Source organism: Macrosteles quadrilineatus, unplaced genomic scaffold (genome assembly GCF_028750875.1).
Source record: "Macrosteles quadrilineatus isolate MER2022 unplaced genomic scaffold, UCM_ALF_1.0 Scaffold_2__2_contigs__length_208266976, whole genome shotgun sequence".
Taxonomy (NCBI): Eukaryota; Metazoa; Arthropoda; class Insecta; order Hemiptera; family Cicadellidae; genus Macrosteles; species Macrosteles quadrilineatus.
Window position 1 is genome coordinate 25,566,400 of NW_026542595.1, and position 25,610 is coordinate 25,592,009.

Consider the following 25,610-nt stretch of genomic DNA (forward strand, 5'->3'; position numbering starts at 1 on the left):
AAGCTATAGAATTGTAGGTACCAAATTGCTATTCTTTTATGTTGATTGCATAGCTCAACAATATAGTATATTTGGTATATAGTAATTTGGTACCTACAACTCATATAGCTATACAGTAATCGTACGCTTCTCTAGCGCCTATCGTTTTGACCGTACTTCACAACTGTATACCCGCAAAACATTTGTTCTATTGCTATTATTGTTCGAGCCAAGTTTTAATTGATATGGAACTGAAGATTTCCAAGGACAGAGCAATACTTTACATTGGAAACTGAAAAATTATAAGAAGGGCTGAATTATTATTGTCTACCAGCCTCATAAAAAAGGGGTACTGTATGAGGTTTTGCAGTTTAAAAATTCTAATTACCATTACTCTATTTTAGTACCGTAGTTTTAAACCACATATTAAAAACTCATAGAGTATATTGCACCTTACGTTAAACATGTTTGCCAAAACATTTTCATCCCTGGATCAGATGAATACATTTTATTTGTGTTACTCTTTGGTGCGTGTTGATGTTCACTACTCTTTTCGTGTTTTATTATCATGTTTGATAATAGTTTTAGCAAACAAAATCTACAATATACACACTAATACTTGTAATTTGTATAAACAGTAAGTAGAAAGCACACTCAAATATGAACCCTAGACGTGTTAACAGCTATTTTGACAACAGCACTCTTGGACTTAACCGGACGTGAAATACATATTCAAAGAGGTTTTAGAATTTACTTTAAGATCAAAAGTCTCCATTCAGAATCCAAAATCAGTGATTGTATGTAATGCACCAACTCCATCTCTTATTAGAGCAAACATCAATGTGTAAAATCAAATTACATGTTCCCTTTGTTCTGTTTACATTACTCCTGACATAGTTTAAGTTCATTCAGGATCTCTCACACTCGGGAGGTTGTTGTCTGCTAATCAGAGACAAAGAGTGTCAGAGGTGTTGTGCACTGTGCAGTGTGCAGGTGTGTTGTGACAGCCAGGGTGTAGTGTTGTAAATGGTGCGGTCCAACATCACACATCACACAAAACACTGCGATAACCATCACAGCTCACACCTCACACCTCCAGCAATGGCACAATGAGACACTTGAGAAGCGGTTGATGTTGACAGACTTGTCAAAGGTACAACCATGTAGCTGATTGGGGAGGGATTTGAGAGGTTAGGGTGTTTTAATAACACCACAGCCCCTTCCGAGTCAGAATTCTACAACTTCCGTTCTAGCAATCGTTGGGGCGAAAAGTTGAGGGGATCGATCAAAAGAATTGTATTTCAGATGTAAAATATGGTATATTCAAAACTGGAGGTTCTGGAAATACGATTCCTGCTATGTATGTTCCGGGTTAAAAAGATACTTCCGATCATATTGTATGGGTTTACAATATGACAAGTACCTGAGCTGTCAAGTACCTTTCATAACCAAATTAGTGCACAATACTTTAGATTTGAAAAAAAATTAAAGTGTTTTTAATTAAGTCTTAATTTTAGAGATGAAAATAATCATAAAACAGTATAACTCTCGAATACTTTTACTACTATCACTTGCCTCATAATATTTGCAACGAAGCCCCATGATAATTATTTATTATTCATTCGACATTCTTCATTTAATGTTTTTATAATGATAACCAGGATTGAATTTATAACGCTCCGCGCAGCATTAATACCTCTGTCCCCCAAGGAAATCATTTAGGAAAGTTGGAGGAGGAAGCAGTTAAGGCGGCACTAATTGCAGCAAGACGCAGGCTGTGGAGTGAGGCGATTTATTTGTACCAGTCACTCATGTCGGGTTAATCGGAAAGTTTTCTGAATGACCAGCAAAAAGAAGTGAAGATGTGAAGTGTCGAGTCATCAGGTCTTAATTATCGACCGCAGCTGATTGCGAACATCGGCGCTGAGTCGGCCTCACATTTTTATCTTTCTCCCTTTCTAAAAGTGTGGAAACTAGAGCTTTATTTAAACATTTTTCAAATCATGGATGTCGAGTGTAAACAAATTTAATGATTCATACAACATATTCCACTCGTAACTTGCATGGTTTTGAGATTATGTTCGTATGTCTAAGCTGTAATTAACTTATTAAGCTAAATTTAACAAACCATTAAACAAGGCACCAAAAGAATAGTTTCATAACAATAATAGAGGATCTGATCATTAAGTTTTTTTTTACTTGTAGTTGTTAGTTGATATGACCAATAACAAATTATCTGTCTAGATGGATGTTAGGATACATTCAAAAATTAGATTTTCTTTTAATACTTATATCTGATAGTGTTGTATAAAGGTTGTATATAAGTTCAAAAACTTTAAAAACTATATTTGAAGAATGTAAAAATGCATACACTAAAACCAAACATTAAATCCTAGAACTGACTAACAACAGAAAGCCATAAATCAGTCTACTGAAATAAACATATAATGAAATAGAATAATTGCCACCAAGTTGAATATCAACTCTAACCCCTCAATCTTTTGGGAGGGTGTGGTTATTTGTAAATTTTAATTTTGTACATGACGTTGCCCACTCTACTGATTATTTCTCCTAATCTCCAATTTTCCGTGGATGCATAGTTCCTTGCGTTCCCCCTTGGTCCTTCACTGAATGTCTTCCGATTTGTCTTTGTTCTTTACTCTATACATTTTGGTTTTATCTGACATGACGTTTAGTTTTCTTCTAATGTCTCTGCCAAACATAATAATTTGTGCAGAGATTCCAGTTGTAGAGCTTGGTGCTTTCCTCAGATGGGTGACTAATGCGTCAATCTTTGTTTGTGTGTCACCTCTTTCCACCATCATTGAATGTAACCCCTTCTTAATGGCAATTAATTATAATACTTCCCTATCTGTTAATTTTAGGTAAAAGAGCTTTCTCAAAACCCACAAAAATATTTATAAATATTTATATATTATAAAACAGAATATTTAACAAGGCTGTTATTCCTAATGCAAGTGATGGATACAGCTAATCTAGTAGTTAGAGAGCATGACCTCTGTACTCATGCTAGCAGCCCGGGAACTAATCACGCAATCATCAATGACTTTAGCTATAATGACGTCATGTCTTGGTATTTCGAAGCAAACCTTATGCTGTATGTCTATATTTTTAACAAAAAAGAACATGTATCCCACAGCAGGAGCATTCTTAGCTTTCAAGTCATTTTAGTAAAGTCTTTAGTAAAATTTAGGTTTTCATATTTTGTCTTATTTCCATCATATGGACTTGGCGAGGAAATTATTATTGAATAGATTTTTAAATAAGAAAATAGATTTTTATACTTACACAATCCGTCATAATTACACACATTTGAAAATAAACATGTAGCCTAACATTTATTTATACCAGCATGACTTTATACATATTATTTAGAATATAAAGACAAAAATAAATAGTTAATGATGCATGCCTATTTCAAAGTCCTCATGGACCAACACGAATACACAGAAATATAACGTACATTGTCATAGAAATAAGGCCCTGTAAGTACATTTGAATGGAAAGAGTCGTTATACAAATTTAATTTGATTTATTTGCATTAAAGGGATTAACAAATGTATATGTGAATGGGGTTTTAAGAGGATCCCAACCCTATTAGTGAGGGCGGACCGAGTTATCGTACAGCCATTGTATGTGTCGTCCTCCGAGCGCCGGGGATTATTTAACAAAACATTGTACACTCACTACTACTGTACACTCCGACGTCCCAGCCGACCACGTTATGTTAATTACTTTGACGAAAAGTTGTTAATTGACAAATAAATTAAATAAATATTCCGTTTGTCGTAAATGGAATTTTTGTATACTTAAAAAGACTTAAAAGATTATTAAAGTAATTTAAACTGACAAATTAAAATATTCAAGAACAAAATTTATGTCAAAAATAATTTAAATTTTTTTTTTATTATTTTTTATTAAGTTTTAAATTGATTTAAGAATACATGACTACATATGCTTGTATTTCTGGGTTTTATAAATAAAATGACATAAATTAAACAAAACACAGTATTAATATTACTTTGGTGCTTCTGTGCTTTTATTGTCCAGGTCTATTGATTCTTTTTATGTTTGATTTTCTGAACTAATCATTATGCTGTCTGATATATTCATTTAATGCTGCATACTGAGGTCAACCATAGCTCTCTCGTCACAGAAATGAGCCATATAAGATTGAAATTGAAATGCAATAAATATGCAAGGGTATAACCTACGGGAATAATATGTTAAAGGAATTCAGTAAATATAATTACTATGATAATTCATAAACATCTTAGTTCTATTATAATGATCAAACTAATGTGAAAGTTTGAATGTTTGTGAGTATATCACATCGCGAAACACGACTACTGGACCAATTAATTTTGCAGGAATACATTCAATATGCCATTGATAAACATATTTTGAAACTATACTAAGATTCCACCCCACTGGCTTCCAACCTTTCCATGTTATTTTCATGACTACACGTAACTAATATTAGACTTAGCATAATGGTTTAAACTAGCTGTTCTATTACTAAGTTTTTTCATGTTCATTTACATTCTGAAAATGTAAGTGTAATTTAATGAGGGGGCTATGTTTCATGAAAACAGATGGTTAACGTTTTCTATAATATTGTTTATGGTTTTTGGTGAAGTGTAATGAACACAGGTTAAAGAATCATACTAAAATATAGTTATGATTATATAGTTAGTCTACTAACACTTAAAGGATTTCAGGTGTTATTAGACGTAGTTTTATTTACTTTCGTAAAATTAATAACACATATTATGCTGAATAAGAAGTTAAATAGTTATCCTATGTTAAAAGATTATTTTATTATGTATCTAATTTCTTAAAATGTTAGCATAAAATAAAATCAACATTAAAGTTAGAATATATTTTATTCAAATTAAAACATATAGTTACGGTATTTAAATAACGCCACTTATACATCCTTTTAGGTTCCACTGGAAATTTAAACTCCTAACTTGAATTTCAAGAAAATATAATACGTCAAACTAAATGGTTAGTTGAAATTTTGTTTTAAATGAATTATGGATGAGTTTTATACAACATTTAAAAATAACCACAATTTCTATTCCAAGTTTTCTTTCCATTTTGATGCGAAGGTATAGCACCGAGTAACAAAAGCTAATATGGCGAATATGGCCCACATATATAAAGTGTTTCTAAAATATATGCGTAGTACCCATGTAACGCAAACTTTTTTCTTAGCTTTTCCCAAAATAGCAAGTGGATGAGATTGAATAATGATGATTATAGATGTCTTCGGAAGTCACTTGTGGAACATGCGGCAAATATTTGCAGTTTCTTATCACACAATCCATCCCCCCTACTCCCTTTATTTATCCATCGAGGTAACAATATCCTGAAGGATGTTCGGAGGCTCGACCCACGACGTCTCTAGTTGTCGTAGTTAGCATGACAAAGTGCCCCAGCCTGACGTGTCTCCGCTATTCGTATGGTAATGTGAGTGAGTCCTGTTTACTCTCACTGTTTGGACAGTTCTCACTGAGCAATCACATTTAAATAGCTGTCTGCTACGTCCGTGTGAGTTTGCGGACAAGTTGAGGACGTGAGGGTCCTCGGTAGCCGCCCCCCCCCAATCACTTACAATGCAGCGGGGCTCAACAATGCCACCAGCGGTAGTCATACATCCAATAGTAATATCATTCATTCGAGAAAATAAGATTGTTAGCAGTAGCACATTAAATCTCCAATCATCCGCTATCAGGGTGACCTAGTCGCTGGTGAGCTCATCACCTCACCACCTTGGTGTAGGTCTAACCTCACATTGGTGCTCTTAAAAGGACCCAAGTCCTGGTGTGCTCATTACATCATCACCTTGGCGAAGGTCTAACCTCACATTGGTGCTCTTAAGAGGACCCAAGTCCTGGTGTGCTCATTACATCATCACCTGGGCGAAGGTCTAACCTCACATTGGTGGTCTTAAGAGGACGCAAGTCCTGGTGTGCTCATCACATCATCACCTTGCCGAAGGTCTAACCTCACATTGGTGTTCTTAAGAGGACGCAAGTACTGGTGTGCTCATCACATCATCACCTTGGCGAAGGTCTAACCTCACATTGGTGTTCTTAAGAGGACGCAAGTACTGGTATGCTCATCACATCATCACCTTGGCGAAGGTCTAACCTCACATTGGTGTTCTTAAGAGGACGCAAGTCCTGGTGTGCTCATCACATCATCACCTTGGCGAAGGTCTAACCTCACATTGGTGTTCTTAAGAGGACCCAAGTCCTGGTGTGCTCATCACATCATCACCTTGGCGAAGGTCTAACCTCACATTGGTGCTCTTAAGAGGACCCAAGTCCTGGTGTGCTCATCACATCATCACCTTGGCTAAGGTCTAACCTCACATTGGTGCTCTTCAGAGGACCCAAGTCCTGGTGTGCTCATCACATTATCACCTTGGCGAAGGTCTAGCCTCACATTGGTGTTCTTAAGAGGACCCAAGTCCTGGTGTGCTTATCACATCTTCACCCACTGAAATGTCACGATCACATCACGTCACCACCCACAACTGCTATCTTGTATGATTTTCTCGACATTCCACATGAATGGATTATAAATCATCACCAAAGCTTACAATCTCGCTGTCCATCAAGATGGGCGTTCTAAACGGAAAATTAACATTCCTACGATATTGGTCTCAAGAAGTCCCTTCTCTCAGCGGGTGATATCGACTGTATTAATGAAGGTAATATATCACGAGGTAATCAAGATGAGGTCTGATTGGTGATTATTCTGTTAGCTCTCTTGACATTCGTTTATGATTAATGGACCGTGGCGTCACGAATAATGCTATCTAAACCTGGGTAAGGGCTAAGAGTCCGTGCAAGGTAGGGTGGTGTTGTTGGTTATAATCTTATCACGGTTATAATATAGCTATCATCATAATGTAGCATCATATGACTTGCTTGTATATGGTGTTAAAGAAAATGTGTAAACTGTAATTGAATATTGTATTCTTAATCACATAGTTGAATGTCAAAAATAAAAATCTATACTATATTATATAAAAATCTAATGGTGTCTGTATGTGTATTACTAATAGGTGCAAACACTAATGAACCAACTGGGGTTAAATTTTACAAAAATATAGCTACCATACCAAGGACCATTATAGGACTATTAACATTTTGATACTGACCGTAGGCTTTGCCCCTTTGGCTTTAAAAGTTCTGAGGTGAACATTTTAAAAGTAAATATTGATTGGTCTCCATGGCTGCGATGAGAACACTAACAATGTTTGTTTACATTTGCTTTGACATTTATATGTAAACAAGAAGAACTGCTAAACTGCTTATTTCACAATTTAAGACAGCTGATACAAAGAAATTAAATATAATATTTTCCATAACTATGAGGTAGGTTTATTTTAATCTAACCTTTTATCATGGGTTATTTATTGTAAAATATGTCAATGAATAGTTATAGAAAAAAAGATTCTATAACCGTTGCTGTATCAACTCCGGCTCTGCTTTGGATTTTTTAAAGCGTCTTCAGTTATGAAAATAACGTTATTGATATGTTTTCATGGAAACAGTATGAAAATTACAATGTATGTTTTGCATGAATTTGGAGGCTACTTTAAATACATTCTTATTGCTTAACATGTGTTTGATTAACTTAACATAACTTGCACATCACATTGTTTTTTATATGTATATTTAGGTATATTAAGTTATTGTATTTTGCTAAACCTATGCTTAAATTAAACTAAAGAATAACATCAATTACTAAATTGTACGTCGTTGATTTTTGTTTTCTAAAATCTGTTGTATATGTGTAACTATATTTAATTATCAAATGGTAATACGTAATACTCTTATTTTATCTTAACATAGCTTTCAGTTCACACTTACTTTATTTGGTACATTTATTATTTGTGTTTTGCCACACCACTGATTAAATTAAACCATGGAAAATATCATAAAACTAAGCAGTACACAGTGTTCTTTTGTTTCTAAAATCAATGACTTATCTGTTACTATGTTTACTTAATGGTAAGTGTGAAAATGGAAAGGCAATGGACGATGAAACTGATAAAAGAACTGGTTTGTATATTAAGTTGTTTGTTGATATTTTTGTAGAGTACAATCAGAGTTGCAATGAAACATCTACTGTATTTGCTATTAAATTTTTTAATCTTTGATGCTTTGATTATCATATTAGTTTTGTCTGCTGTCTTTAATGCTAAATTATTTGTTTAAAATTTTGTATAGTACCTATGGATATAGTTTCTTTAATATTTCAAAAGACTGTATTGATAAGGCACAGCAATATTTCTAAAGTTTATAACAGCTGACTTAGTTTTGCTAATGATTTATTGTGAGTGAAGAAACCGAAGATGGCAGGATTAGTGATTTAATATAAAGAAGAGTGAAATAAAAAAAAATGTTCATTAAACATTTTATAATTAGTATTTTTGCAGCTTCAAAATTGAAATTTAAAATGTCAATAATAAATTAAAAGATTTGTAATTAAGGGAGATGAAGGTAAATCATGTATGTCAAAGTTTTATTCAAAGATTTGGTCAGTTTTTCTCATTTCAGTCTACAAAAGATTTAAAATGAATCAAAACCAAAATGGTGGTATCCACTACTTACCAGATTTAAAAGTCATAACTTAAACGTTTCTATTAAGGCTATAAAAGTTGAATTTTGTTTCTAAAAGCGTTGGCGGATGTTTAACTATTATATGCAACAGATGTAAAGATTAAAATGTTTCTATTTTGTGTCCTCTTCCCGTTGCAAAGCACGGGTACAACAGCTAGTATATTATAAGTAAATATGCAATTTCTTTTAGATTTTAGATGATTAATCTTCAAACAATTATAATACAATGACATTGCAACTTTTGGGAGACTCGTTTCCAGCGTGCAATATAATTATTATAATAAGCTACTCTAGAACATCTATACTATTATAAAATTGAGGTGGTGTCTGTCTGTCTGTTTGTCTGTGCGGCTGTCACGGCTATGATACTAAACCGATATAGCCAAAACTAAGCACAACGATTGTCCATATATCTAGGAATGTCCTAAGGATATTCGCCTCCTGAGTTCCCCTCGGGCTTCACCCCGTGGATGTCCAAAGTTTTGAGGTGAGGTTTTCAAAAGTAATAATTTTTTCTTCTCCATGACAGAATAAGAACACTCATTATGTTTATCTTCGCTTTGACATTTCAATGTAAACAAGAAGAACTGCCAAGGCACAGTTCACAATTTCAAACAGCTGTTCTAAAGAAATTAAATATATTTTAAAAAACTATTTGGTACACTTAATTCAAAACTTTATCATAGATTAATTAATTATTCTCTATGTCACTGACTATGACTACAGAAATAAAAAAAAATATTCTATAACCGTTGCTGTATCAACCAAGGTTTTGCTTTAGATTTTTAAAGTGTCTACTTATAAAATTAATGTTATTGATATATTTTCATGAAAACAGTATGACATTTACAATGTAGGCCTATAGATGTTTTGTAAATATTTGGTGGCCTTTTTGTTTATAAATTCGAACTGCTTAACATGTGTTGGATTAGTATAACTTAACATAACTTGCACTTCACAATTATTTTTTTTTTTACATTTAGGTCAATTAAGTGATTGTGTTTTGCTACACATATGCTTAAATTAAACTAAAGAGAATTTCATACAACTAAGTTGTACACGTAAACACAGAAGAGCATAATGTGGCGTGCTCCCGTGGCTCCAGTAAGAAAAACGTCTGTTCATAATTGTACGTTATAATCACCCACTGCACTCTTTAGATAGGTGAACTTTGTTAGAAGATTCAACCTATTAACTAGCACAGTTTATAGATTGTTTGTCAAAAACCCCCAGTTATGTCAAGATGATGCTTGTTTCATTTGCACAACCAAGGAAATTGAAATTAAATAAAAAAAGTTAAACATGACTGTACTTTATTCTAGTCTACAATAAATTCCACGACAAAATCCCTTAATAATATTGACATATGAAGTTGAAATATTTTTGTATAATGTGTATGTATTTTATTAGAGAATCAGTAAGTGAGGGTTTCTAATGTTTCTTGAATGCTCTCTCTATTGTTATATATAATGTAGTAGTGCTTAAGTTCTAATCGAATTACAGTCATCATGAGAAAAGGTTTCGAGGAATAAATCTACAATTAGTAAGGACAAGTTTTGTGGTGTTGACCCCAACAGTTTGGAAGCTGTAACTATTGTAGTTGTAAACTAAAGTGTCTGTCTAGTTAGCTAGTTAGCGTGCAATCAGAGCAGCGCAATGGCGGTTACTGGTTAGGTCATCACCTTATAATTGGGGCCTCATCAGCCCTAAACACCTGAAACTGCTCGTCTCGGCCACTGGACTGTCTTTGTTTGGCATGTTCCCTTGCTTGTGATATCTACAACATTGTGATATTGTAACAACCATGTAAGTTAATTATGATTTCTCCGTTGCATACTGTTTATTTAAAGGTCGTATAGGTGAAGTTTATAATAATTCCGTTTCACCTTGCTTAACGTTGAAGATTTATTCAAAATACACGCGCCTATTATCCTGTTAAAAATTCTTACCAAATCAAAAGTTTTCATAATACAATATCTTATTACGAGGGTACAAAAATACTTTCCGATTGTACAGTAACAAAAGATGGCCAGCATCAATAAAATTCTTTACTAATTTACTTTGGCACTTGAATATCAAAAAGCTAATTATTTGAAAATAAATAATTTTTAAATTTTTTTGCATTTGTTTTAGCCTTTTGAAGTGCCAGAAGACCTAAGGCAACCCCAGGGTAGGGTGGCTAAGAAGGCGGCGGCGAGGTTCACCCCAGACAGACAGTAGACACAGGCCTCAACATGTGTAAACTACTGGAACCACTGGTAAACATCGTGGCACACCAGGACGAGGCTTGGGGTGTGTCAGGGTCTACAATAATAAACGGAGATCGGCGGCCTGGGATAAACAGGAATCACTTCCAAGAATATTATTTTGAGGATTAAATTTTCGGGTCATCGATCCTTTGAAACAGCGTTCCGTGTGATTTTTTATTTCTTTTGTTTTACTTTGTGTGGTTTAACGTCATTAGGATGTGTTCCATTTTTTGTTAGCCAATCGTCTAAATGTACAGTAAAGTCAGGTCTACTTATTACTGTGAATTGCTACGTACTTATCCATAGTTCAACAACCGTGTGTATATCTAATTCGTGAGTGCGGTTTTGCAACGTAATGTTTGAGGGAATATTAAATTCAGATCGTGTATCATTGATACTGATTGTTAAATAATTTTATGGTTGATTCTTAACCTTGTATACAATAGAAATTAATTTGTTCAGTTATATAGTAAGCTTGTAAAACCTTGCAGTTATAAAACAAGCAGTTTTACTGACAAATTTTGAACGGCAGCAAGCTGAAAAATTAAATTGGTTCAACCCTTTTGAAGAACTATAGCACCATTGGACACCGGCTTGTTCGATTATGACGCTCTCAGGTACGAGGTACAATGGGCAGTAGGTGGTAAAGACAAGGTGTTAAATTTCAGTTTATGGAGTTGTAAAGTGTAGTTTATAGGTACATTAGAGGTTCGGAACGCAGAGCTTGTTGTGAGTATTGATGCGGCGCTGCAGGGGTGCAATGTGCGGTGTGCATGCTTTGTGTGAACTGGACATAGACTATACAGGAGGACAATCAAACAGTAGGTTAGGGCAGAAAGTCTACAGAAGTGATGTGATGGTAGACACAACATGTAAAACTAATAGTTTACAAAATAGATAGTTCTATATTGTTATTCTAAGGCATAAAAACTAAGAATAATATTGTTCGATTTTATAGTAATGAAAAGGTCCCAATTCAGTCCTGAACAAGGTCAGAAGAATTGATTAATTGTTAAAAACTGACCCAGAGGGCCTTGATCATAACATGGGCCTAGGTAAGAACGGTTGATCATATTCAGTACCAAAGATTCACAAAGGTATCTCACTCGATTCTACATTCACCATCCATATTCCTATCCATATCTATACTCTATATTCCTTCCATTATATTTGGGTCGAAATTCGCCCATTTTAGTTCACGTCTAATCAACGGTAGTTTAATAGTAATTATAATATTAGATACATATTTTATTGCATTTACTGGCTAGGTTATTGTTATCTAAGAGTTGTTATTTATTAATTATTGTAACTCACTGTTGTTATTCATTAATTGTTACTCACCGTTGTTAATTTTTTATTGTTACCTGTTATTAATTTTGAGAATATTTATTTATTTTTACTCTATTGCACTCAATCTTTGTCACTTGTTATTTATTTAGAGTATTAACTTATTGAACAGCCGTCCACGCATATTCACTCTTGATCAGTTGATTTGTTACTGTTAAGCACGCACAACAATGTACTTTAACTGTATTGGTTATAACCGTTAAATGAATAAATAAATAAATTATGTTAAACATGTACAATTTCAATGTAAGTTCTATATTGTATAAAATGTATTGAATTATGGTGTTTGAAATTCAAAGGCTAAATGAACCGAATTCCCCTAAAAAGGCAAACTAAATAATTCCATTTTACAGTATTAACAAATGCAAAGATGGGTGCTTTTCCTCAAGGATACATCTTTATATTGATAAATTACTAGAAAGTTAAATAAAATACGTAGATTTTGAATAGTTTTAATAAATAATTGGCTCACAGTTATCATTGTTGGATAACATGATACGTACAGTTTGTAACAGTTGAAATGCTCTTAAATGTGTAATTATTTGTTTTGTAAATTGCACAACTATTATCGTGTACATAAAAAATAACTATAAAACAAATTAGGTAATGTTAAACAACATGTTTTCCATTGAACATCAAAACAGGATGTACACAATCGCATCAGTTTCAGGGTTCACAGTTGTTTAACCCAGAACTGTAGTGAACATCTTTGATCCCGCCGCTCAGCATGATCAGCGATCACTTCCTCTAAACAAGGTGTAAAGGATTTTCATTTATTCTTGGATCTTGCCAACATATGTTTTCCAGCAACTTCAATTCCAAAAATAAGACACGTGTTGTTGATTACAGTTCACTAATTCACGTGACGAATCTAGTAATTTGAAATCTCACCTTACATGGAGTTGTAATTGTGTCATGCAAATATTTTTAATTCAGCCTACAACTAAAAACAAAATTAACAAATCCCTTACGCATTTGTACTTTAACATTAAAATAAGTCAAAATAAGCAAACTAAGCTACCTATGTTTAGATTTAAAGAGATGATAAAAATAATAAAATACTCGATGGGTGGCAAGTGGTGGTAATCAATAACCACTGTACAGTTTTCAAAACGTCAAAACGTATGTAAAAAACTATTCTCTAAAAGCTATTTCTTACAATAATTACCTGCCTTTGAAAATCAAGAGATTAGGACCATTTCTCAATCATATTTGATTTTGAAACACAAAATAGAGTTACTTTTAGTGATGTGGGCCGGGAAAATGCCCAGAGGGTAGGGAAATCACCCCAGATCTTGATAAATTACCAAAATGGTTGGGTATTTATAGAATTAAAAACACCAGAAATGTTTTGCATTGTCCATTGGATTTGCCATTTCAAAATTATTAAAATATTATGTTCATTTATTTGGTTAGTGGTTTTAGATTGCGAATTAAATACCATAATTAGTTTTGCCCGTAAACATGAACAATTAGTAGTAATAGATCTTTCTCAAGGAGTAACATGATAAATATAATACAAATTGACACATTTCATTTCGGTGGTTATTGTTCCGTGATCTGACACTTACATTCAGAGGAGGTTTACAGTAATTACAGTATAGATGTATAGAAGAGGCCGACAGGAAGTACAGTGACTGTGGGCAGACGAAGCTGTGAGGTAATGACAGGCTAGCTTGGACGGAGGCCTAATCCATATGCAACGACCTGTCGTAGTCACTCCACAGTCCACAGTCCTCATAACACACCACAACTGCGATGTCAGCCGTCAGCCACACAAAGGCATATGTCTCGCGTCTGTGTTAGGCCAACAATGTACTAGCCTATACATCAACGATCAGCTGATATCAACCTAAAAAATGTATAATCTTCATTAGGCATTTTCTGAAGAAAATTCGTAGCAAAATAATAAATTGTTACCCTAAAATTTGATGTTTTTGGCAAAGAATTAGAAGAGCACGTGCATTTCCAAAAATAGCCTAAACATAATATTTTATTTATGTGCTATAACCCAGATTAAATTTAGGCATGCGTTTGGAGGACACTATCAGGCTATTGTGACGGTTTATTGACATGTTAAACATAAAAGATATTTTCAACATAAGATACTCACATCAAGGTACAATTACAATAAGATAGCTCATCCATATGTACAAGGAAATGGTCTTATTATTTTGAAGAGAAGTTCTTCATTTTTAAGAATATAGTTTTAATGAGCTGCTCGTATAGTGTGCTTTCGTTAATTTCCTATTTACTCCTACAGGCATATTATTAATTGGTCTACTACATTAGTGGTGTGATTTAATAAGTAAGTTTGTTCAGAATCAGTTGCCCTATCAGCTTGTCCTAGTAAATAAGCTGTTACGAGAAAAAGAATAATACAAAGGTCTGGTCAATCAATGAGTGATTGACAGGGGCGTTGTTGACTCTCCACTCTACTCTATATAATCTTCTACTCATTGGACAGTCAGGCTATCAATGACCTACGACTGGCCAATCGTTGAGTGACTGACAGGTGTGTCGATAGAGTTGTCCAGTCTCAGCTCTCTGTAATCTGCTACTACAATCACAGTGGACACTGGACAGTCAGATGTACATTCCAACAGTCACACCAGCAGTGACCCACGACTGGTCAATCGATGAGTGACTGACAGGTGTGTCGATAGAGTTGTCCAGTCTCAGCTCTCTGTAATCTGCTACTACAATCACAGTGGACACTGGACAGTCAGATGTACATTCCAACAGTCACACCAGCAGTGACCTACGACTGGTCAATCGATGAGTGACTGACAGGTGTGTCGATAGAGTTGTCCAGTCTCAGCTCTCTGTAATCTGCTACTACAATCACAGTGGACACTGGACAGTCAGATGTACATTCCAACAGTCACACCAGCAGTGACCTACGACTGGTCAATCGTTGAGTGACTGACAGGTGTGTCGATAGAGTTGTCCAGTCTCAGCTCTCTGTAATCTGCTACTACAGCCACAGTGGACAGTCAGATGTACATTCCAACAGTCACACCAGCAGTGACCCACGACTGGTCAATCGAAGAGTGACTGACAGGTGTGTCGATAGAGTTGTCCAGTCTCAGCTCTCTGTAATCTGCTACTACAATCACAGTGGACACTCAGATGTACATTCCAACAGTCACACTAGCAGTGACCTACGACTGGTCAATCGATGAGTGACTGACAGGTGTGTCGATAGAGTTGTCCAGTCTCAGCTCTCTGTAATCTGCTACTACAATCACAGTGGACACTGGACAGTCAGATGTACATTCCAACAGTCACACCAGCAGTGACCCACGACTGGTCAATCGAAGAGTGACTGACAGGTGTGTCGATAGAGTTGTCCAGTCTCAGCTCTCTGTAATCTGCTACTACAATCACAGTGGACACTCAGATGTACATTCCAACAGTCACACTAGCAGTGACCTACGACTGGTCAATCGAAGAGTGACTGACAGGTGTGTCGATAGAGTTGTCCAGTCTCAGCTCTCTGTAATCTGCTACTACAATCACAGTGGACAGTGACATGTACATTCCAACAGTCACACCAGCAGCGACCTACGACTGGTCAATCGATGAGTGACTGACAGGTGTGTCGATAGAGTTGTCCAGTCTCAGCTCTCTGTAATCTGCTACTACTCGCTCCACTCTATCATTACTGGATCGTGACTGTTCGCCGATCGCTAATTATTTCAACTCCGCTCTTATCTTGATCCTGCTGACCACCGCCCGTCGTGTTCGAACCTATCGCCGGCGTCTTTCTCCTCCAGCTATGCACGGTCTGCTCGATGCTCATTTGACCTGTTTAGTTCTATTGCACGCCTAACCAATTCACCTTGCATAGCCGAGATTGGCCATGAAATCCAGGATATTCATCGCAACCATCCGGAAAAGATTTGCTCCTTCTAAGAATACCTTCGTTTAGCTGAAGGACATTTCCAAAATTCGCCATGTCTCTCAAATTTGAATGATAAGCTTGTTGAAACGGCAGATATTTTTAAGAATACTGCTCCAGCAATATGTTTTTATATTGTTGTGGAGTTACAGGATAGTGTTCAATAACTGTGGGTTTTGGATGTCTAAGGATAAGTATGAGAAGTTCATTGAAGAAGTAGGTATAGATATCAGGAGTGTGTTCAAATGGTGCAGGTGACTTTTCTGACTGTGCGATGTTGGATGTTGATATAACAATGCTTGAATACAAGGACGAGGAATGCTCTTCAGAAGCAGGAGCAGATGTCAGGAGGATGTCGAGAAGGTGCAGGTGATGTTTCGGAGGTGTTTGATTAGGATAGCCACTTGTGTTGCTTCAGTCAATTGGGGCCCATTAGCGTTTCGAATATCTGACTTCTGGGCAAACAGAACTTCCTCAACAGAAAATACTCATGGGATTTCTCTGTGTGTATTTTGGTAACTTTGCCCAACTCCAATTATGTTGGGTTCATTGAGACAGTAAACAATAAACGAGGGTAAACCATGCAAATATATGATCATCGTATCACAAAATTCATATTACGCCATTCAAAGGGGCTTTACGTACTGTTAAGGGGTTTTAACATGTTTTGACCATATTGTAAATTGTAATATTTGTAACTTAGTAATAATGAAGAGTATGAACTTGCAAGTTGTCAAAGAATTAGTAGTTTTAGAAATTACCAAAAATAATCTTACTTTACTTTCTATGTTAAATGTTGGATGGCAGTTTAAAACGTAAACAATTAGAAGGAGTATCACACGAGCATGACTAACATATTATGTAGTTGAAACGAGAGGCAAAATTCGATTTGCCTTAAGGAAAATCAAAGTAGACCAAGTTACCTCATGGTAGTTAACGCATGCCACTCATAATAGTTATTATGAGCAAAATTGTTATTAAAAAAAAACTTTCTCAACAAGCAAACTATATAAAAATTTTAAAGTTTTTCTATATTATCAAATACATCCCAAAACTATTTCTTATTTCTTATCAAGTCAAGATGAAGTTTCCACGGGCTTTTGTTCTGACAATGTTGCACTATTGTAAAGATCAAAATATTAGTGACAATTTAAATGTATTCGTTAAAAAAATCCAACATAGCTTGAAATGAGTATCTGCATGAATATCTTTGAATATTTCATCCACAAAAATAAAATCTGTGAACATCTTGCAGTAATGCTTAAGCAAACCCATCAGCCGATGGCCTGCTTGGTTATTGAGTTAGCCTGTGTACAATCCCAGCCCGTACTAATAGCAATGCTGCAGTGTTTGTGCTGATCCACAATTGCATAGAAACACACAATTCCACCTGTTTGTGTACTAAACAGTACTAATGAGTTATCATCACCGGCGCACAGAGCAGAATGAACAACCACTATGGTATCTAGGTAAATACTGTATTTTGAATGAATAAAATATGCGAATTTTGTAATATCTGCTTCAAATTAACATCTCTAATCATTCTATTAAACTGTATAGACCACTACTAATGCATCTGTAACGGCAGTTGAGTATTTTAGTATCTAATAAATCTTGCATGGACCGATGTTCATTTCATCATAGCAGAGAATGTGTGGGTATTACATTTATGTCGGATTTACAAAAAAGTTACATAAGTTTTGTCGCTGTTTTCATAAACTCACGATATGTATGAACATTAATTACTCCAGGGATCATTACTCTTCAAAATATTACCATAGTGAACATCTCTTACGTCCTAAACACATTTTTGACGTTTCAAGCTTAATAATGGTAAGAATTAAAACATATTTTAAAGTTATCGAATATTTAATCGATTAAAGTGTTACCATTGACCAATGAACAATTACTAAATACTTAATTCTCTAGAGATAGCTAAGAACTATTAATATTTCAAACTTCAACTAAATCATCGGTTTAAAAACTCTGTTTACAAACCCTTGGCTTGCAGCAAATGTATGTTGAGTTTCAACTGAGTGAGTAGTGAACATGTTTGTAGGGTCTACACACGGAGCCAGGTTTCGGGGGTTCGCGATGTCGTCTCCCGCGTGGACCAGCGTGCTCTCATCTCAGCAGCAGTCCACTATACTGCCCGGTTATTGTTCCGGTCCACAATAAAATATTTTGTTTACCCGCGGTTTCATTAGGTCTGTCATTTACGCGGGAGTTGTGATGGTGCCATATCTCGCGGTCGGTTGTTCCCGTATGGTTTTGACACTCCCATTTCGTCGTTGAATATGGATTAGCGCCCCATGTAGAGCGGGATCTTATCATTATTTTCACAGCTTCGTGGCTATGCTTGATTTAAACTTAATACTAAACAGGAGGAGATATTATTTGTTGATACTCCCTGGTTCTTTAGAGATAAACATTTACTCAAGAGCTTGGAGTGGAATCTATCTCGAACTTTATTGAAAAATCCTCACTTATCATTTCTCAATTCTTTAAACAGTGTTCCTGGGGCACTGGCTTTCAATCTTGGCCAAACAGCTGAAAACAGGAGTTACGCCGAACGCTTCCCCAAGATCTGATAGCCTAGCAAACATTTTGGTGTTAAATTTTGTTTAAATTTGTTACAGGGTGTTTCAGGATAGTGACCAAATAGTGTAATTTTAGTTATTTTTCTTTAAATAATTTGCTTTTGTGAAAATTTAACCAAAAATGAATGTTGTAAAAAAACTATGCTTGCTATGATTTGTTTGTTACCAGCAAATTATAAAACGTATTATTTACTCATTGTAAATTGAGTCACAATCTATATAACTATTAAATCTTTAACTATTTATTTAATAACTATTAAATTTTACTGACAAAGTATTGTAACACTGAATCATACTTTCCTTAAATAAACATCGATTTGATTTGATTTGAGTGTTTTGACCTGTTTTCAACTACTATAAAAGATTAAATTTGATCAAATCAAGAACAGGCTTCTGCTATCTTCAATAGTATTCTTGATTTAGATATAATGGAATATAAGTACATTGCTTATGAACCAAAAATGTATACAACTGTCTCAATTAAAATATTAACATATTAGTTTAAACACCCAATTAATTTAGTTCAATTTCATAACCATCATATTGTCTCCAGAAACCACATATTTAGCTCATTATCTGTCGAGATACTTTGCTTTACATTTTGTGTACCATTTATGAGTTCAAATTTAACCAACCAAACCTAGCTATGCAACGTGTTTTAATTTATAGAAACCATTGTAGCAGATCGTATCAAAAGGTGCAAGGCAAATGTTTATGTCAACGACGACATCAAAGTCTTGGTGGTTTTCTAGACCTAAATACATAGTAGAAAGTGTTTAAAAGTGCATCACCTTATTACATCTATCATATTTGTTTTAACGCGCTAGTGACCACCTAACGTGGGATATAAGATACTAACTATGTTGTTAATGCAGGCCAAGGTCTATTTGTAAGCGTAGCCTTGTTTTATTGTAGATAGTATCCACTACATCTCCTGGGGGTAACTCAAACAGTTCATTAAAATTTAATTATCTTCGCATTTTGTAGCTCTCAATAATTGGCAATCATTTACCGATTGTCTTACAGACGTATAATTAAGTGTGGCAAGGAAAGGGCGGGATATCTTATCGGTCATCTCCGGCCGTCCTCGGCCATGTTCGTGTCCCTTCTCTTGACATTCGGGTAGCGGTACACGATGAATACCAATATTGCTTTTCTATACACCATTTTGTGACATCCTTAGTTCTCAGAAAACTAATCATGTTTTAATTTAAGAAATTAACTTGAATGCTAGGTATTTAGCCAGACTTTACGTTTGATTTTAGGGCAGTAATAAGTTTATAAAAGTGAGTGCTTATAAAAACAATAAAAATGAGCCCCAACATTTAATACTTCAGCCTGTTTTGCACGGGTCGAGTACGGCGGGCGAGTCAGTGTACGAGTTGCCACTTGCTCTCTAACTCGCATGGTGTAGACATGCTAGACATAGTGTAGACATGCGGCAGTCGAGTCGACTCTACAACTTAAGACTACTTAAGACTGGGACAACTTAAGATCTACAGTTCTACTTTACTGATTTTATTAATCAATGGGTCGTTAGAAAGCTCAGTATTTAAAAATGTGTTCTATCAAAAATACATCGAAAAAGGTGTTTTCATTTTATTTTATTTGGAGGCAACTTTTGGCTGCTTTTATATATTATTTTAAAGATATGCAGTATAGTAATTGGTAATAAATCTTATTCTCTTTCAGAATATTACCTTTCACTTTGGTCTATTTCCTCACGGGTTAAAATTTATTTGCAAAAAAGCTTTTAAGCAGCCTCTGAATGTAAGTGGTGATTCAGTTTTATATCTAACAATCTAATTCTGTGATTTAACTAAGCTACTGTATAGATTCGGTATTAAACTCTTGAAGGGTCATTTTAAACTCAAACAACATTATTTAACACGAAAGCTACGGTATACGGAATATCGTTCACCAGATAGAGAAATAATAAAAATTACTTCTCTGTTCCTACACTGTCCCTGTTTGAATGTTTGAAATAGGAATGCGTGTAGACAGTCCAGTCAAGTAGCGGACGAGTTGAACCAATCAACAACCGGGCCTAGTAACTGTGCCGAATTCGTCTGACATACTCGACCCGTGTAAACCAGGCTTTTCAATTGTTAATTTAGTAATTTTTCCCCGGTCGATTACTGAGGAAACTCATGCCTCAATTAAAATCTTATTCGTTGTTTAGAAATAATTCACCCCAAGGAAAAAGGTAAAATAAAAAAGGTTATATTTATAATTTAATAAGGTAATTGAACCTCTTTTATATTATGTAAAACTTAGTTTACTCAATACGTATAATGCAGACAGTAACTTTAAACATGTTGGTTAGTTGAGAATCGTTGATTCTATTAAATAAAATAGTATGCGGTTATATGGTAAATCTCTTATGTAAAAAAATTTCCGCCAAATAATGATGGATATATAATAAAGACTCGTTGAATCGCTTAAAATGTCTACCTTGATATGGTCACCATTTCAATTAAAACTATTGCAGAAATTTGACTTTTACGACAGAATAAACAGTCGCTAAACCGTATAATAGCAAATGTCGAGCTACTAAAGGCATTGATATACGACCTTTTACCTAACAATTCTTTTATATTGTTAGTTGACAGTGGATACCGAACCTCGCCATTTCGCCTCCCAGTGTGTCTACAACTACACACTACACACTCAGCCTTCGCTAACAATGGTGACCACGAGACGATGCCAGGGATGCGATAAGCGGAAGAACCCTGCTCAAAAGGCGATAACTTATTTTAACATCGTAATTTTCAATAAGCCCCGCGATATATAATATGCAGTGAATAGCGGCGTCAGCGGACCACGGCCACGGCCTAGCCCTCCCCCGCCAGCCGACGACTAAATCAAGAAGGCAGACCACGGATAAATAATACCTGCGCCTCCATGACATCTCTACTCCCACCGATCTCCTGGCCAGATACCGTTGTTATTTATAAGGCGAGGTAAGAATTCGTGGGACACCTGCCCCCTCCCATGCGGGGCCCCACGTACCCCACGATTATACATCATCGCCGACTGGGCTGCCTAAATGGTTTTGTCACTCAAAAAACAATTCATACAGCACCCGCCATATGTATGTAAATTGGATAATTTAGAAATTTATGGCGATGCTGAAAACAACTTTTCGCCCTTCCCACTCAGACGCATATATAAACCGCGTCATGAATTTAATTTCATAAGATAAACTCAGTCTGGAAACACAATTTATCGCCCACCAACAAATAAAAGTTGCTCTATCAATGAACGAGTTTTTGTGAGAAACACGGTTGTTGCAGTTTTAGTCTCGAGAGCTTCAATTTAATCGTAAAACTTTGCCAGGTAAGTGACATTGTATGGTATGGTCAAATTAATTCCGGAAATGGTATAGACAATTGATGATTGTTTTATGGTTAAAAATACATTAAACATGTTAAAAACAGTTCAAAATATATACTTACTAATTGTCCACAATGTAAATTGGTGTAAAGTGTTACATCACTATTATACAGACCACTGGGCCGGCTTCTATAACTCCAATATGAACTGTTCACCGCAAAAAATTTGGCAACATTATTTTTAAACTTAAAAAAGCGCCCAAAAGGGCAGATTTTGGGGGTAGGGGTGGTTTTTAGGAAATGTTCAAATGTAAAAGGATGTTCGTGTTATATCTAATTTTTAAGGTCTTTCATCCCTGAGTTTTTTAGCGGAAAAGGTTTTAATTATTCTTATCCATATTTACAGGGTGGTCAAAAACATTAAAAAAATAGAGCTTTGAGCTATTTTTCACTGAAAAGAGGTGACATTTTGTGGGGGGTTGAAATTTTTATAACACTTTAATAGTTAAATGAGCTTTCAAAAAATCTGGTTTCAACCCTTTTCTTAACTTTTTACTTATGTTACGCATTTTTAACTTAATGAAGTTTAAAAGCTGTTAAGTCAAAAAATTCAAATGGAAACATACGTTGAATTACGTACCACATTTTAACCCTTAAATTAGCTATAATTTTTGTATAGGCTCTGTCCCTTGCCCTGTCCCAGTGGATTAACGTTCCTATGTTATCCTATTTTGTTTACATTATTGTTAACACATTATGTTTTATTTACAATTTAATTCTAAAATGTGTTTAAATTGTTATTTTATTTTGTTTTCTTATTGAACTATTTATGTTTACTTACAAATTGTGATTTAATACAAGACTACTTTCTATTTCATTGTATAAAATGTGAACTTTTATAAGTAAATTAAGTGGAATCAACAATTATTATCAGCTGCATAGTATAATTGCTTAAGTTGCAATTTAAGGAAACAAGTGCTAAACAAATTTTATGACTTAGTTAAAATTGAATATTTAGATTGCTTCGTGCTTTAAAAACGATTTTTTCTGTATAGTATTATTTTTTATGATTTAGGTAATGGAATTGGGTAATCCAGAGATTTACAGTATTTGTTTTGGTTCTAAAATCTATGGTTAATATATATTATTAAATATAGGTTCAGGATTGAATCTCAATATCAATGGAGCAGTTAATCTATCTACTGTATATAACATAGTTAATTTGAAGAGGTCCTAGAGTTCTCAATTTATTTATACGTCTTTTGTATGACTTTATTAAAGAGCTCGTTTTGAATTTTCATTTCTTCGCGTGAAATAAACTCAATAAATGTGAAGGAATTTGCATTCGGACCTCTCATGTATCGCCAAGATAATCTCAGGATATTTTTACCGTGCTTATTTTTAATTATTGACTTATTTAGTTGGGTCTACCGAAACACTTTAAAGTTTCATTATTAGTTTAAAGAAAAACAATTACCAGCTTAATAATTTTAACTAGCAAATTTGGGTTTGTGTACATACTGTAATGGGAAAAAGTGAGAAAGCATGTTTGATTTAGTATATTTCAGCAAATGAAAACAAAACAAATTGACGCAGTACTGTGTTTCTTGAGCAATCATTGAAAGAACCGATTTGGAAACTAAGGAAACGTAGAAAAGTCATAGAGCACCACCAAGTAGAAGAAATAGAGATTGTGTTTTAAAGAGTCTATTTACGTTACGGAGCACATGAAAAGAGCCCGAAATTTTAATCCCCAAAAAGGTTCACTAATCTTAAGCATGGAAAGAGCCCGGGTCTCCACAGGTACCTGAGGAGGAGGAAGCTGACTATAAATTGTGGTTATTATATAATAGTGTTTTAGTAAATAGTGCTGTGTTTGGTTGGGTTAGGTTAGGTTAGGTTAAGTTAGGTTAGGTTGGGTTAGGTTAGGTTAGGTTAAGGTAAACAGACTATATCTTTTAGTAATGTAAATATCTTTGAATAATATATATTTTATTAATGTATTTTTTAACAGTGTATCTTTTAATATTGTAAATAATTTCATGTAATTCAACTGTGTTATTTGTTCTTTATCCTTTGAAGACCCGTTGTGAAAGTTCTAGAAAGAGGCCGGGCTCTTTTCGCACCGTCCTGGTTGGGACATTGGAGGTCCGGGCGCTTTTCAAGCGTCTGCCTGAGTTTTTGGGCTCTTTTCATGTGCGCCCTTACGTTATTAGAATATATAACGAGGAACACAATATCAATTTGTACAAACGGCGAATAAGATTGTTAGCCGAAGTGCTATCGTTTTTAGTAGGAAACATGGACTTACTTTGTGATCATTGCAGAGAAAACCCCTCCAAGGCTATAATAATACTTGGTACGTCTAGGACATTTAATTTGTGTTTCCATAAAAGTTTTCATATTGTTTTTAGAAGAATAGGATTCCAAGTCTAGAAACAATTATTAAAATTTTCATTGAAGAATTCAATTATTCACAGTTGAGTGAAACAAAAAAAAAAACCTTAACAACATCAGGGCCTTTGACTATGCATTTGCCCTGGAAAATTGAATTGGATTTATTTCAGCAACCAACCAAAAGATTGTCAATTCATGCAAATTTGGAACAGACACATAGTGCAGGATATCAGGTAGTAGATGAATAAAGTGAAAATTTTTTATCGCTCTTTAAAAAGAAAAATGACAGCAATTTGTAATTATAGTGGTAACTAATGGTGGTACCATCTAGGCTTCATTATGGAAGGAAAATATACACATAGACAACTTTATGCGGCTATGTGTAAGTCGGGAAACATTAGTAGAAAACACTACAAAAAAAGGTCAGCTTCTGAAAAATGATAAAATATTTACAAGAAATGCTCATTATAACGAACAGTTATTAACAGCGTGAGAATTTCCATTAGTATCAAACTTTTAGTTGGATCTTTAAAACTCATCTAAAATTATGACTGTTATTAGTTTGAACAAATAATAAATCGACAAATACTTTATTTCAAACAACAGGTACACTAGTAATTAATAAATCTGCAACGTAACATTATTATTGAACTAAACGACAGAGTCTAAAAAAAATATTAATAATCTTTTGCTATTTAAATCATATAATAACTTAAAATGAACCACCTAATTGAGTGGTTAAAGATTGTGGGCAAAATTAAGTCTGTTACAGGTAGATGTACGTCGGCGAAGGTATGCGCAGACATTACCATCACAGCTTGCCAGTGTAAAACGCGAAGACAAGCCTGACACTACCTAGCCTACTGCTGTAGCGCATCCTGTACCCAACCTAGCTACACTACTTAAAAGTTACAGATTTATTCTTTTTTTTATTAAATTCGGTTTAATGAGGACTTAGGTTTGCTGATACAGAGTAGGCAATAAAGTGTGATTTAGTAAAACACCAATAGCTTAGAAATAAAAAAAATCCAAACTTAATCACTAAACAATCAAACCACAGCAGTGAAAAAGCTAAAAAAAAAACGAAAAAAAGTATAGCTGAGAAAAACATGGACATTTTTAATTTACTGTAT